The sequence below is a fragment of the Haliotis rufescens genome, unplaced genomic scaffold (genome assembly GCF_023055435.1).
Source record: "Haliotis rufescens isolate VD_foot unplaced genomic scaffold, xgHalRufe1.0.p SCAF_98, whole genome shotgun sequence".
NCBI lineage: Eukaryota > Metazoa > Mollusca > Gastropoda > Lepetellida > Haliotidae > Haliotis > Haliotis rufescens.
This window is the reverse complement of record NW_025964392.1, coordinates 756,221-769,188: the sequence shown is the minus strand read 5'-3', so window position 1 is coordinate 769,188 and position 12,968 is coordinate 756,221.

Here is a 12,968-nt window from a genome sequence, read left to right as displayed (position 1 = left end):
ATATTTCAATCCAAAATTAGAACTGTCAGCTTTGCCTACATCTTCAAGTTCGTGTTATTTTGCACTGCCGCTCCGTTTTTCGCCCTTAGTTCTCAATAGATACTCTATTTTATTACTTCTTAACCTTAGTAATATACCTATTCACACATGCAGCCCGTTCTGTAACTACACAAACCCGTACGAGTTTGAAAGTTGAAAAATGCTACTTTTACAGTCATCTTGACAAACACTCCGTCACAACAACAGTCTGCTTCGTCACAACAAGACGTTTTCAATGTCGCATCCCCACTAAATAGATGTTTAAAGAACTACACACACGCCTGATGCGTCATTACACTTCGTGCAAGTGAGTTCATTTTCCACTATTCTTTACAGTTCAGTCGGGTTTTTTTGTGTTCGATGCAAGTTTTAATAGAAGTCATTCAGTTTTCACTTTGGTGGACACCTTAAGTAACTTTACCTTTAGTTTATTGAATAGATAGGGACAATTTGAATTGGATTGTCACTCTTGCCTACGCACGACCCAAGCTAATTCAAGCTGGCCTGTCTCCCCGACATCACTCATTAGTGAGTGAGTGAGTGAGTTATTATTTAACGTCACATGGGCAATATTTCAGCCATATCGTGACGAGAAGTTACATTTATGATACATTTATGATACATATATAACATCACTCATTAAGTCCCAATGTCGCTGCCGGTATTCACGTTGGACTGGATCGCCGCAAGACGTTTACCCAACGGCTGGCATGTTTTATCGGCGCACTCTTTATACATAGGAAAATGGGTCTATTTACTCCATTTTTACATTCATCATAGACACTGAATTTCTTCACAAACGCCTTGCAGTCGGATGTCGCACTCGTGTGGTGTCAACATTTTTACCTATTTGTGCATGTAATATTGCTGGCCAAGGATTTTAAGCGCTTCCTGTACATAAACAGCACCTTAATGGTATGTTGTGTCAGCAGATGTAATTTGCCTTTTGGCTAAGATCAGGTGTTGCATCTTGGCCAAGACTTCAATAGCTGGATTACAGAGGATTGATGTGCTTTTTCTGGGATCCCTGTGGAAGGTGACTATATATTGCGTGATTATACTCTTTTTTTCAAATTTAGGTCTACGAGTGGGTGCAGGTACCTTTTGTACCTGAAGACCTTAAGTGCTCGCCCCTCATCTTCCCACCATGGCTGAAGCAGGAGCGACTTGTACTGGAGCAGTTCCCGACGACTTCTTCAACAAGGAGAACACCCTAAGTGAGAGGATTGAAAAATGACCAGGTCTTACTTTTACTGTCACTGCAAAAGACATATCCTCAATTTGGAAATCAAAAAATTGGAACTGAATATTTCGTCACTTTCAAGCAAAGCAAATATGTTCATTTATTCAGCAATCAGAAAAGTGTAAACTGTTGTGGTCAGCTCTATACCTTCTCTCCATGTGATAGACAAATTATTCAACTTAAAATACACTGGTTGCATGGCACCATTGGAAATCAGTATTTGATACACTTCTTTTCCAAATATGGTGAGTGAGTTTAATTAAAGTCACGTCGGCAATATTTCAGCCATAATGTGACTTGAACAAGTTATACAAGAGGTATAAAAACTGTCGACAAGGGACAGTATAATATCTAGCAATATATCACAGATTGACCTAAAACTTGTTGTAGAACACTAAAATTCCTGGTTATGAAGGTACGACACAATATAAAAATGGGGCTATAGATCGCCAGCAACAAGGTTAAGATCACCATACTGGGGACCAAGGGGAATTACGGTACCTCTGCTACCTGCATGGTTCCCCAGCAGGATTTACACTTCCCCGAGTTACTGGTGATTATTGCGAGTTTAGCCAGATATTAAAAGTGAACAAATATTCTGCAGTTAAAATAGAGGTAGATATAAATATACTTTGAAAGAGGTGGTCTTACATACCCTCTCAGGGGGACAATAATTTTACGCTACTTCAACCCCCGTTGAGGGTATAGCCACGAACAGTCTCAGTTACTAATTATACACTACCGATTTATAAAAAAACATAACTTTTTACATCAAAATTTGTGAAGTAGATCGATATCTTTTAAAAAGTTAATGATTAAATGTGAATTAACAGTGCTAAAAAGGTCCTTCACTGTTTTGACATTAAAATATTTATCCCTTGTGATGGAAAAATCAATAGTCAAGCAGGACATGCTTGACCGTGATTCTCTCATCACAAGGGATACAAAATGGAGGATCCTCACCTTTTAATAAATATTCATTAGTATATCTACTATGGCCAATACTACATCGTCGTAAAATGACCTCCTCAAATCTGGACTGACAACCCAAGTAGGTGTAACCGATATTTGGTTTAATTTCATTTAACTTATTCATACCTGCTTGGGTGTCCCACTTCTTTTGCATCAGATCTCAGATGTAACATCGAACCACAGGTTTGTAATCAATGTATGGGAGAAGAAGTGGTGTCACAGATTTGTTGAGTGCTGCTTTTGCAGCAGCAGCAGCAGCCATTGTTACCTTTTATGCCCATATGACTGTGTAACCAACAAAAGACGATGTCGAATTGGCCAGTTGAAAGATCATTGTAAATATCTAAAATCAGTGGACGAGTCGAAGACATATTAGTTAGTGCCTGAAGGCAAGAGAGAGAATCAGAAAAGATGATAAATTGTTTACACGCAGACTGTTGTTGGATGTATATCAATGCTGTAAGAATAGCATTGGCCTCTGCAGTGAAAATAGAGCTATTGTCTGGTTTTCTGGAGGATAATATTTTGGATCCAACGACAGTGGCACTTGCTACTTTGCCACCATCCTTGGACCCATCAGTATAGATTGAATGGTGAGTGTCATATTTATTTCTTAATTGTAAATATTCCTGTTGATATAATAGCTGGTTAGTGTCAGATTTAAGATAACGTGTGAGGGAAATGTCTACTTCTGGCCTTACCAACTGCCAGGGAGGAGAAGACAAAAGTCGGTAAGGAGAGATGATGATGTCCAGATCTAGATTTGCAGCATTAATATGAGATTTGAGCCGAATTCCAAGTGGAGGAACCATCTTCGTTTTTTTCTGAAACAATTCTTCATATAGGGGATTAAAAACGGAGTCATCAGCAGGATTTGAGGGATTGGAACGTAATTTAGTAATAAACTGGAGAGACAATTTAATACGGCGTTGTTTAAAAGAGGGTTCGTCAGCCTCGATATACAGGCTGTCAACCGGGGAAATCCAAAGAGCACCAAGACAAAGTCTTAATCCTTGATGGTTGATTGAATCCAGTTTTTTTAAATTACTCTTGCAAGCTCCAGCATACACAATGGAGCCATAGTCCAGCTTAGAGCGAATAAGAGATCTGTATAAGTGAAGAAGGGTTTTCTGATCCCCTCCCCAATTTGAGTTTGATACGACTTTTAGCAAATCTAAGGCCTTCAGGCATTTTGTCTTTAGATATTTAATATGTGGCAAAAAAGTTAGATGATGGTCGAAAATTAATCCTAAAAAAAGGCTTCTTTTACAATCTTGATTGGAGTGCCATCTAAAAGGAGTTTAGGATCTTTATGAGGTTTATATTTCCGACATCAATGGATACAATTGGTCTTGGTCTGTGAAAACTTAAAGCCATTTTCAAGACACCATTTATGAATTTTATTAAGACACAACTGTAGTTGGCGTTCAATAGTGCGCATATTTTTACCACGACATGAGATATTAAAACCATCCACAAACAATGACCCATCAATTGAGTCATTTAATACTTTTGATAGACTATTTATTTCTATACTGAACAATGTAACAGACAAGATACTGCCCTGTGGAACTCCCTGATCCTGATTATAATGATCAGACAGGGTTGATCCAACACGAACTTGAAATTGTCTGTCCGTTAAAAACTGCAATATAAAATGAGGCAAACGGCCTCTTAAACCGAAGTCGTGTAAATCTTTTAAAATACCATGTTTCCATGTTGTATCATAAGCTTTTTCAAGATCAAAAAAGATTCATACAGCATGCTGGCTATTTACAATGGAATTTTTAATGAATGATTCTAAACGAACCAAATGGTCAAAAGTACTTTGATTTTTGCGGAAACCACATTGAATATTGGTAATAAGATTATTGGTTTCTAAAAAACATACTAATCGGTTATTGACCATGCGTTCCATGGTTTTACAAACGCAGCTAGTTAAAGAAATAGGTCGATAATTAGATGGATCAGTATGATCCTGGCCAGGTTTTGGTATAGGGATAACAATGGCATTGTGCCAGGAAGGAGGAAAGTGTCCAGTTTCCCAAATATTATCAAAAATATTTAGAAGTGTTTCCAGACATGGATTGGGTAAATGTTTAAGGAGGTGATAGTGGATATTATCAGCTCCTGTTGCGGTATCATGAGCCTGCACTAGGGCAGTATTGAGCTCATGTAGTGAAAAATACTTCATTGTAGTCTTCACAGTTATCTGAATTAAAATTAATAGTTTTCTTTTCTTGTTGATTTTTATATTTCTGAAATTTAGGATTATAATTGGCTGATGAAGAGTGTTTGGCTAAAGTTTCACCCAACTCATTTGCGATGTCTACTTTGTCAGTTAGTAGACCATGATCATCTTTAAGATGATGAACGCCAGAATTTGAACCCTTCCCTTTGATTCTTTGTACTATGTTCCACACCTTTGTCATTGGTGTACGGGAATTAATCTTTGATACAAAGTTTCTCCAAGACTGTCGCCGATTTTGTTTGAACGTACGTCGAGCCTTGGCACCATTAATCTTTACATTATTTAAATTGTGTACTGTAGGGTGACGGCGAAAGAATTTTTCAGCCTTCCTCCAACTCTTCCTAGCCTGTTTGCAATCATCTGTAAACCATGGTTTACGAATATGTGGGTTAACAGAGGACTTAGGAATAGTTATATCAGCAATATTATTCAGATTGTCCGTGAACAACTGAATAGGGTCAGGGACATTGATAAAAATATCAGATTTTAATTTATCGGTTCCAAATATGGGAAGGTGCTAGGAGTGCGTAGGCACACAGAATTCTTGGACAACGAACCGATCGAAACAGGTTTTCGATACGCAGACTTGCAATTGCACAGACATGACTATTGACCTTCCTTACATCATCCAAATGGGAAAGTGTATGTCTATGCTTATCTCCAACGCCGGCAAGTTACCAATATGCTTTAGGTGTAATCGCATAGGACAGTTACGGAGTGCCTGTACTGACAGGCAACCACCTTCACGGTAACGAGACTCGTCAGCCACGTATGCAAATGCACCAAAAAATAGGTTACCAGATCAGGATGTAGCATCTATATCCAGCATGAGCGAGGGAGAGGGTGTACCGCCTTTTATTGGCCCGCTTCAAAGAGAGGCTTATGACGATGATGAAGTTGATTTAGAAGGTGAGGTGAAGGAGATGTGGAAGGGGAACTTGAGAATCCTTCTATAGAAAAGGGAGAATCTATTGACAAAGAGGTGCCTTGTGACATTGAGGATGGAGAGGTGCTGTTCTCACGATATTGTGGGTAATATCAGTAATCCTGCTCTTCCTCCCCCATCAGACTTTACCAAAGTTGTTAGGAAAACCAGAGGCCGGTCCAGAGGTAAAGGATGCTTCAAGAGGGAGCAAGAGAGGGCCCGAGGTGGAATCCCCTTCCAGGAGGCACCCCTTTTCTAAGTTGGGTCTAGGGCAAGCCGTCGTCATTTCCGAGAGGCAAAGAACGTCTCCCAGGGGTGCACTCAAAAAGTGGAGACCTTGTGAAGAGGCCCCAATGACAAAATTTAATAGTTCCCTTTCGAACTACCCCCAAAACGACGATGCTATGCCCCCGGACTATGAACATAGAACAACACTCTCCTTCTTAAGGGAATATTATTTGCTTCTCTTTTTATAATGTATTTCTTATTCTTAATTGTTTTAATCATAGTCACAAACAAACAACAATGTATAATTTTACTTCCATAAATTGTAATGGTTTATTAGATTCAGCAGCTAAAATCAATAATTTATCACATAAATTTAATACTAGTATTGACTTTCTCTTCCTTCAAGAAACCCATGTCTATAATATTATTATTGCTAAGTGAGTGAGTGATCATGAGTTAACATTTAAAGTCACATCGGCAATATTTCAGCCATATAGTGAGTGAGTTAATATTTAACGTCACATCGGCGGTATTTCAGCCATATCGTGACGAGAACTGATATAAAATACAAAGATTTGAATGGATTAAATATCTGTCATCGAAGGACAGTAAAAATAACTAGAGTATCACAGTTTTGATTTTAAATCTAGTTGAGAACATTAAAAAGAATACATTTTCAATCAACAATACAATATAAAAATGGGCTATAGATCACCAGCAACCAAAGTTAGGCCACCTTACTGGGGACCGTGGGGACTTACAATACTTTTGCTACCTGCACGACTCCCCAGCAGGATTTACACCATCCCTTCAGCCGCTGGTGATTATATGCAATTTAGCCAACACTTAAAATAAACAAATATTCTACGTCTAAAACTGTGGCAAGAATAAATGTACTGTGAATGATGTGGTCTTACATATCCTCTCAGGGGGACAATAATTTTACCATATAGTGAGTGAGTGAGTGAGTGAGTTAATATTTAACGTCACATTCAGAGTTTGAAGGACTGAACACTGGACAGATTTACCTCACTATGAAGACTGCAGCTGAAGTAGATCTAAAATGTGCTACCTGTGGTGACAAGAAGCTGTATTTCTATTCTTATCGGAAGTATATGGTGGTACTGTGTGTACACTGGCTTCATGCTACAATCAGGAGTGTTTTCCTGCAATTCTTCTTCGGGAAATATGGAAAGGAGTTATTAGTTCTCAGAGAATATCATGTGGTAGACGGTGAAGATGTTTTCACAGGAGTACACCTTGTGAAAATGGAACCTTCCTGAAATGAAAAGAAGGCCTTAACTAATATAGTGAGATTCGGGGAAACACAGTCAATGTTGATTACTGCTCCAGGACGTCTACCGATCTGTGCCACCAGCACGGGCATGTGAGGGCCAAGTGCCCGAAGACTAAGGACAATGTCATCGTAATTAAATAGGTTCCTGTTCTGGACACCGCTCCTTCTGACAAGGATGCTGTTGAGGATCCCGTTCCCCCAGTAGGAAAGAGGAAAAGGTCGGATACAGATGTGAGTGTTAATAAAGGCAAACCTTCAACTGTGCATGAGAAGGACGTGTTACATACTGCTGTGGACATACCTTCCCCTTTCCAGATGTATGCAGCCATGGACATACCTTAGGAGGATACTAGTGAAACTACGGATAACTCTGTTCAGAAATCTCTGTAACTGAAATAACGACCATTTATTTCTTCTTTAGTTGACTTATGTTATTGCTGCCACTCCACGCCTTTTGTGATAATTTCTTTTATAGTGGAGTGGCATGCTGTCCAGCGCTGTCCGCATTTGTATTTTCATTTCTTTGTAATAAATTTATTAGAAAAAAAGAAAAAAAGTATCTGTTCTTAGCTTAATATCTGATACGTCTCCTAATGGAAGCATCGCTTCTCGGCCTTTTGGCAAAGATCAGGTGTTGTCTCTTAGTCTCATTTGATTTGTTGAGATTGCTTTCTCAATGAGAGTGTTTGTGTTTCATGATTGCTTGCTTGTTGTTTACCTATTGCCTAATTTTATGATTTCCTTAACAGGTATACGGTAGGGTATCATTTGCGTGGAAATTGTGTGACCTTCGGGTCCTCCCCCCCCCCCCCTTAATTACTATGGCTTTCAGGGGAGCAGTTATCGCCCCTCCCATTGCTATATTGATGCTGGTGCCTCGTGGAGAACTGTTCGTATGGAGACTGAGAGTTGCCCTCTTGACCGTGAAAACCACGCTAGGCTCCTCCTTAACACAAAGATCATGCGTCAGGGTGACATGTGTCTCCACTTTTCCAGCTACGAAGTTGAAATAATGGATCTCCGTATTTGTTGGATTGATTGAGTGGTATAAGACAAGTTCCTGCGTTCCTTTTTACAAAACTATGGCGACGATGTAACAAGCTCGGACATAGCAGGGCTGATTGTCCGGACAGTTTTCATAATAGAAAGGCGAGTGAGGCCTCCCTGTTGGAAGAAACCAATCTTGTTTCCTGTTCCCGGCCCCCACGGCTGTTGTCCCAGAGGCGGCTGTGTCGACTCCCCCTGATTTTAGTCAGGAGGGTGATCAGGCCCTTGTTGATATGCCTTCATGCATGGTTTTTGACAGTAAGTCTGAGGAAGGTCGGTATGTGCAATGGCACCGTTACAAGCTACCAGTGACGATGACATTGTTACTAATTTTCCTGTGCCAGACAGAAGCCGGAGTAGTATCAGAAAGAAGACATGGACGGGGTCCAGCCATGCCCCAGGGTGTAGCGGCTGCTGCATCCGCGGCTGTGGATCGGTCCCCCTCAACTAAACGTCGCACTACTCACGTGACCGTACATGACCCCCACCCCACTGCCCTCATAATTTCTATCGTTTATTATTGATAGTACATGTTTTTTGTCCCCTGCTCGTCCCTCGACTATGCTTGTGCCTCTTGGACAGAGCTCCAGATAAGCTGCGTATTTGCGTAAAATGCGCATCAGAAATGCAGAAATACGCAGTAGAATAAAATCCAAGCGTTTTTGTCCCCTGCTCGTCCCTCGACTATGCTTGTGCCTCTTGGACAGAGCTCCAGATAAGCTGCGTATTTGCGTAAAATGCGCATCAGAAATGCAGAAATACGCAGTAGAATAAAATCCAAGCGTATCAAATACGCAACGAACATTACAGATATGCTACAAAAATAAAACGTGTGTATCATCAAAATATTGTGAGTGAGTTGGGTTTAACACTGCTTTTAACATTATTCCAGTTATATCACCGCGTGTCAGCTTAATGTGGGAGGAAAGCCCGAAGTGATGCAGGTCTCAGACGTTAACCACTTCGGTGAAACCCACGAGCACGGGTACGGTGCTGACAAACAGAAACATAATCGGGGACGGGTGACCCGGGATTCGAACCCACAATCATAGGTTTCTGGCGTGTCCAGGGGACGCAACAGTGGGTAACAGAAATTTGAATACCCAAATAGAATTACTGATACCCAATGATTTTAAAATGCATGGGCAAAAAATACCCACAACACCAAAAGCTTTTCTGGAGCGCTGCTCTTGGATTTAGTTCAAACGGCCAGCTTATCCCCATAGTGGGAGTGCATAATCATGAAATGTCTCTTTTTGTATTCTATTACTGGTTGGGTTTGATGTTAATTGTTTTTGGTATTTTGCTCATATGCTAATTTTTTCTTGAGATTGTTTTGTCGGGCTAGGTCGGTTTATTGTTCGTTGGGTGGATGAACTCTGGTGAGGGTACGGGTTTGTTTTCTGGTTGTGGGTGTTGAGGGGTGCTTGCATTTTTTTCCCTTCTTTTTTTTGGGGGGATGGGGGGTCCTACTTTAAGGGGTGGGTTCTTGACATCTTTTCTTTTAGATATGAGATTTAGTGTTTGTTTTTTGTTTAACGCCGCACTCGGCAATATTCCAGCTACATGAAGGCGGTCTGTAAATAATCAAGTCTGGACAAGACAATCCAGTGATTAATATCATGAGCATCGATCCACGAAATTTGGATCGACGACATGCATCAACCAAATCAGAGAGCCTGACCACCCAATCCCGTAAGTCGCCTTTTACGACAAGCATAGTCGCCTTTTACTGCAAGTATAGGTTGCATAAGACCTATTCTACCCCGGAATGTTTTGAGATTTAAATTTATTCCTGTTTATATATCCTCATTTAATCCTGTTTTTCCCCAACTCTTTTCACAAGCAGGTAAGTTTGTTATTTGGGGGTTAACTTGGAGTGGGCGGGGGATATAGAAACAGGCTCCGTCAGTCACGTTTCGTTTCCGGAGCATAACTCAGAAACCGTTCAATAATTTTTCATCAAACTTTGCAGGTCTGTGAAGTACATGCTGAACTGGTGCGTTTTGCTATTAAGACATTTTAGAAATTTAGGAGGTAGGGATTTTACTCAACGTGGGTTGGTTGGTTTGTTGTTTAACGCCGCACTCAGCAATATTCCAGCTATATAACGGTGGTCTGTAAATAATCGAGTCTGCCGTAAAAGGTGACTATGCTTGTCGTAAAAGGCGACTAACGGGACCGGGTGGTCAGGCTCGATGACTTGGTTGATGCGTGACATCGATCCCAATTGGGTGCCTCGATGCTCATGATATCAGTCACTGGATAGTCTGGTCTACACTTTATTGTTTACAGAACACCGTCATATATAGCCGAAAAATTGCTGAGTGCGGCGTTAAACAGCACACCAACCAACAAGCCACAAAGCTTTCGGTATACATAGTTCATTTCACGTGCCCCACGAGCTACAAAATCCGCGAAGCACTCAGCATTCGTGCGAATGCTCCCACTTTTCACAAACTCTAATCTAGTGCGAACATTTTAGGTTCCTGGCCATTGTTCTCCAGAACATCTAAATTATCTACCTCGCGTTAGATCATGGGAGGTTTTGTTGATTTTCATAGCGATCTGTTTGGTTTTGAGCCCATTGATTATGAAATTTGCGATCAATTCCTTGCTGATTTACCTACACTTGATTCGGATTCTCTGTAAGGTGATCTAACACGTGATGAAATTCTAAACACCCTTAAGGCAATGGAGAATGACAAATATCCAGGTCCGGATGGGCTTTCTAAGGAATTTTGTGTGTCTACTTTTAATGTTCTTGGTGATGTGCTTCTACGTGTTGTTCAGCTGTGTTTTCAACACAATAGTCTTCCTTCTTCTTCTAAAACTTCTTATATTTCTGTTCTGTGTAAGGACGTTAGTAATGCGGACAATGTTTGCAATTGGCGCCCTATCTCATTGTAAAATGTTGACGTGAAATTTATTTCTAAATTATTGTGCACACGTTTAGGCAAGGTTATAGGTAGTATCGTGCATGTGGATCAAACTTGTGCTGTTCCAGGCAGATCTATTCATGACAACTGTCATCTAATTCGTAATGTGCTGGACTATGTAGATCAGAAAGACCGACCTTGTGCTTTTATTAGTTTAGATCAGGAGAAGGCTTTTGATAGAGTCTCTCATCAGTTTTTGTTTAAAGTATTGGACGCTATTGGTTTTGGTCCTAATTTTTTTTAAAATGGGTCAAAAGTCTTTATACAGACATTTCTAGTGCGCTTATAATTAATCAGCATATTTCACAGCCATTTCCAGTAACGAGGTCTGTCCAGCAGGGTTGTGGTTTATCTCTATCCTTAAGACTAGAACCTCTGTTCAATTATATTCGGAATCACACTCAAATTCATGGTGTTAAATTACCTGGTACCGGTGACTCAGCAAAAATATCTGCCTTTGCTGATGATGGACTGGACTGCACTTCAGACGCTTCTATTGGTCAATTGTTGAGAACCTATTTATTCTATGGTAAATCGTCTGGCTCCAAACTGAATCTTACAAAAAGTCATGGCATTTTTGTTGGTAAGTGGCGGAGTCGGTCGGATCACCTTTCGGTATCCCTTGGATTAAGCGTTCTAAAATTTGTTGGAATTATGACAGGCAGGAATGTCAATGCTGACGATCACTTTCATCTTATACTATCAAAAGTCCGGTCGGTCTTAAATGTAAATACAAGGCGTGTCATATCTTTGGCATATAAAAGGTATATATAGGTAACTGAAATTCTATCCCTATTGAAGACTGAAACATCAGGGGTGTGGTTTTTAACCTTTAAACTAGAGAACAGAGCGCGGCTGCTCCTTCTGGCTGGGTCCGTGCTGTATAGGGGTGTAAGGGTTGAATTTTCCCCCTATGATAACAAGGATTGTGGACCTTCAAATCCATTGGATTCAGGGTGTGGTGTCTGATTGTTTTTTGGATACTTATTTTTCCCGGTGTGGGACCGTCTTGTCTATTAAGCCTGAGACGATGCTGGTTGGAGGAGCTCCCATTCAGACTAGTGTGCGGACGGTGCAACTCCAAATTGTCAGTGCTAAAAGTGAGAGTGTTCCATACATCCTCCGCCTCGGTGACCGTATGTCCATGCTGGTCACCGCCCCTGGTCGTCTCCCTGTACGTCTGAGGTGTTATCACCTCGGTCACACGCGCCCTGACTGCCCTAAAAGTTGGCAGAATAGACAGAAGTTGGATGGGCCGGGTCCTAGTGCTGCCCCGACTTCCTCGGTGGCCCCGTCTCACGCTGATCCTCCTGATGACATGATTCTTCTATAAAGGTGGCGGAAGACAGTGTTACAGAGCTTGACTCTGTTGGTGTGGGTGAGGGTAGAAGTGAAGGTGTGGGTGAGGGTAGAAGTGAAGGCGTGGGTGTGGGTGAGGGTGAGGGTGAGGGTGAGGGTGTTGGCAAGTGTGGGGCTGTTGCCTCTCTTGATCCCCTTAACTTTGAGGTGGGGTCGCAGGATGGGGCTGATTCTATCCTTGACGATATTGACTCGCAAACGTGGATTGTTGTCAAGCCTAGATCCAGGTCTCGGTCTGTTTCGCGGGGAAATAGCAGCGGGTGTCCTCTGCCCCTCCTGGGGTGGCAGATGCTGCAGCTGCTACATTCAAAATCTGTTAACCCATTCTTCAGCTTAGTGGATGTTTTTTGCTAAGCATTGGCTAGGGATGTCCTGACGTCACTATTGCTCTGCTTTTGCTTTTTTTTCTCATTCTGAGACGATGCCTATTTTTTACCAGCATTGTTTTTTCGCTATTAAACGGTTTGAGGCAGTTCATTCTAATTACCTGATACATATTTTTCGGTTTACTTCTAAACAGTTTTATGTCTGTTTGTTGCAAACAGTTGTGGAAAATAAAGTCGAGTTGTTGTATCCACGTATTCCTTTTCGTCACGTTTGGCTTAATTTGCATAATCATTTGTGGATCCACTTTCAAAATCGGTAAATTGTCGTCTTATCTATGATGC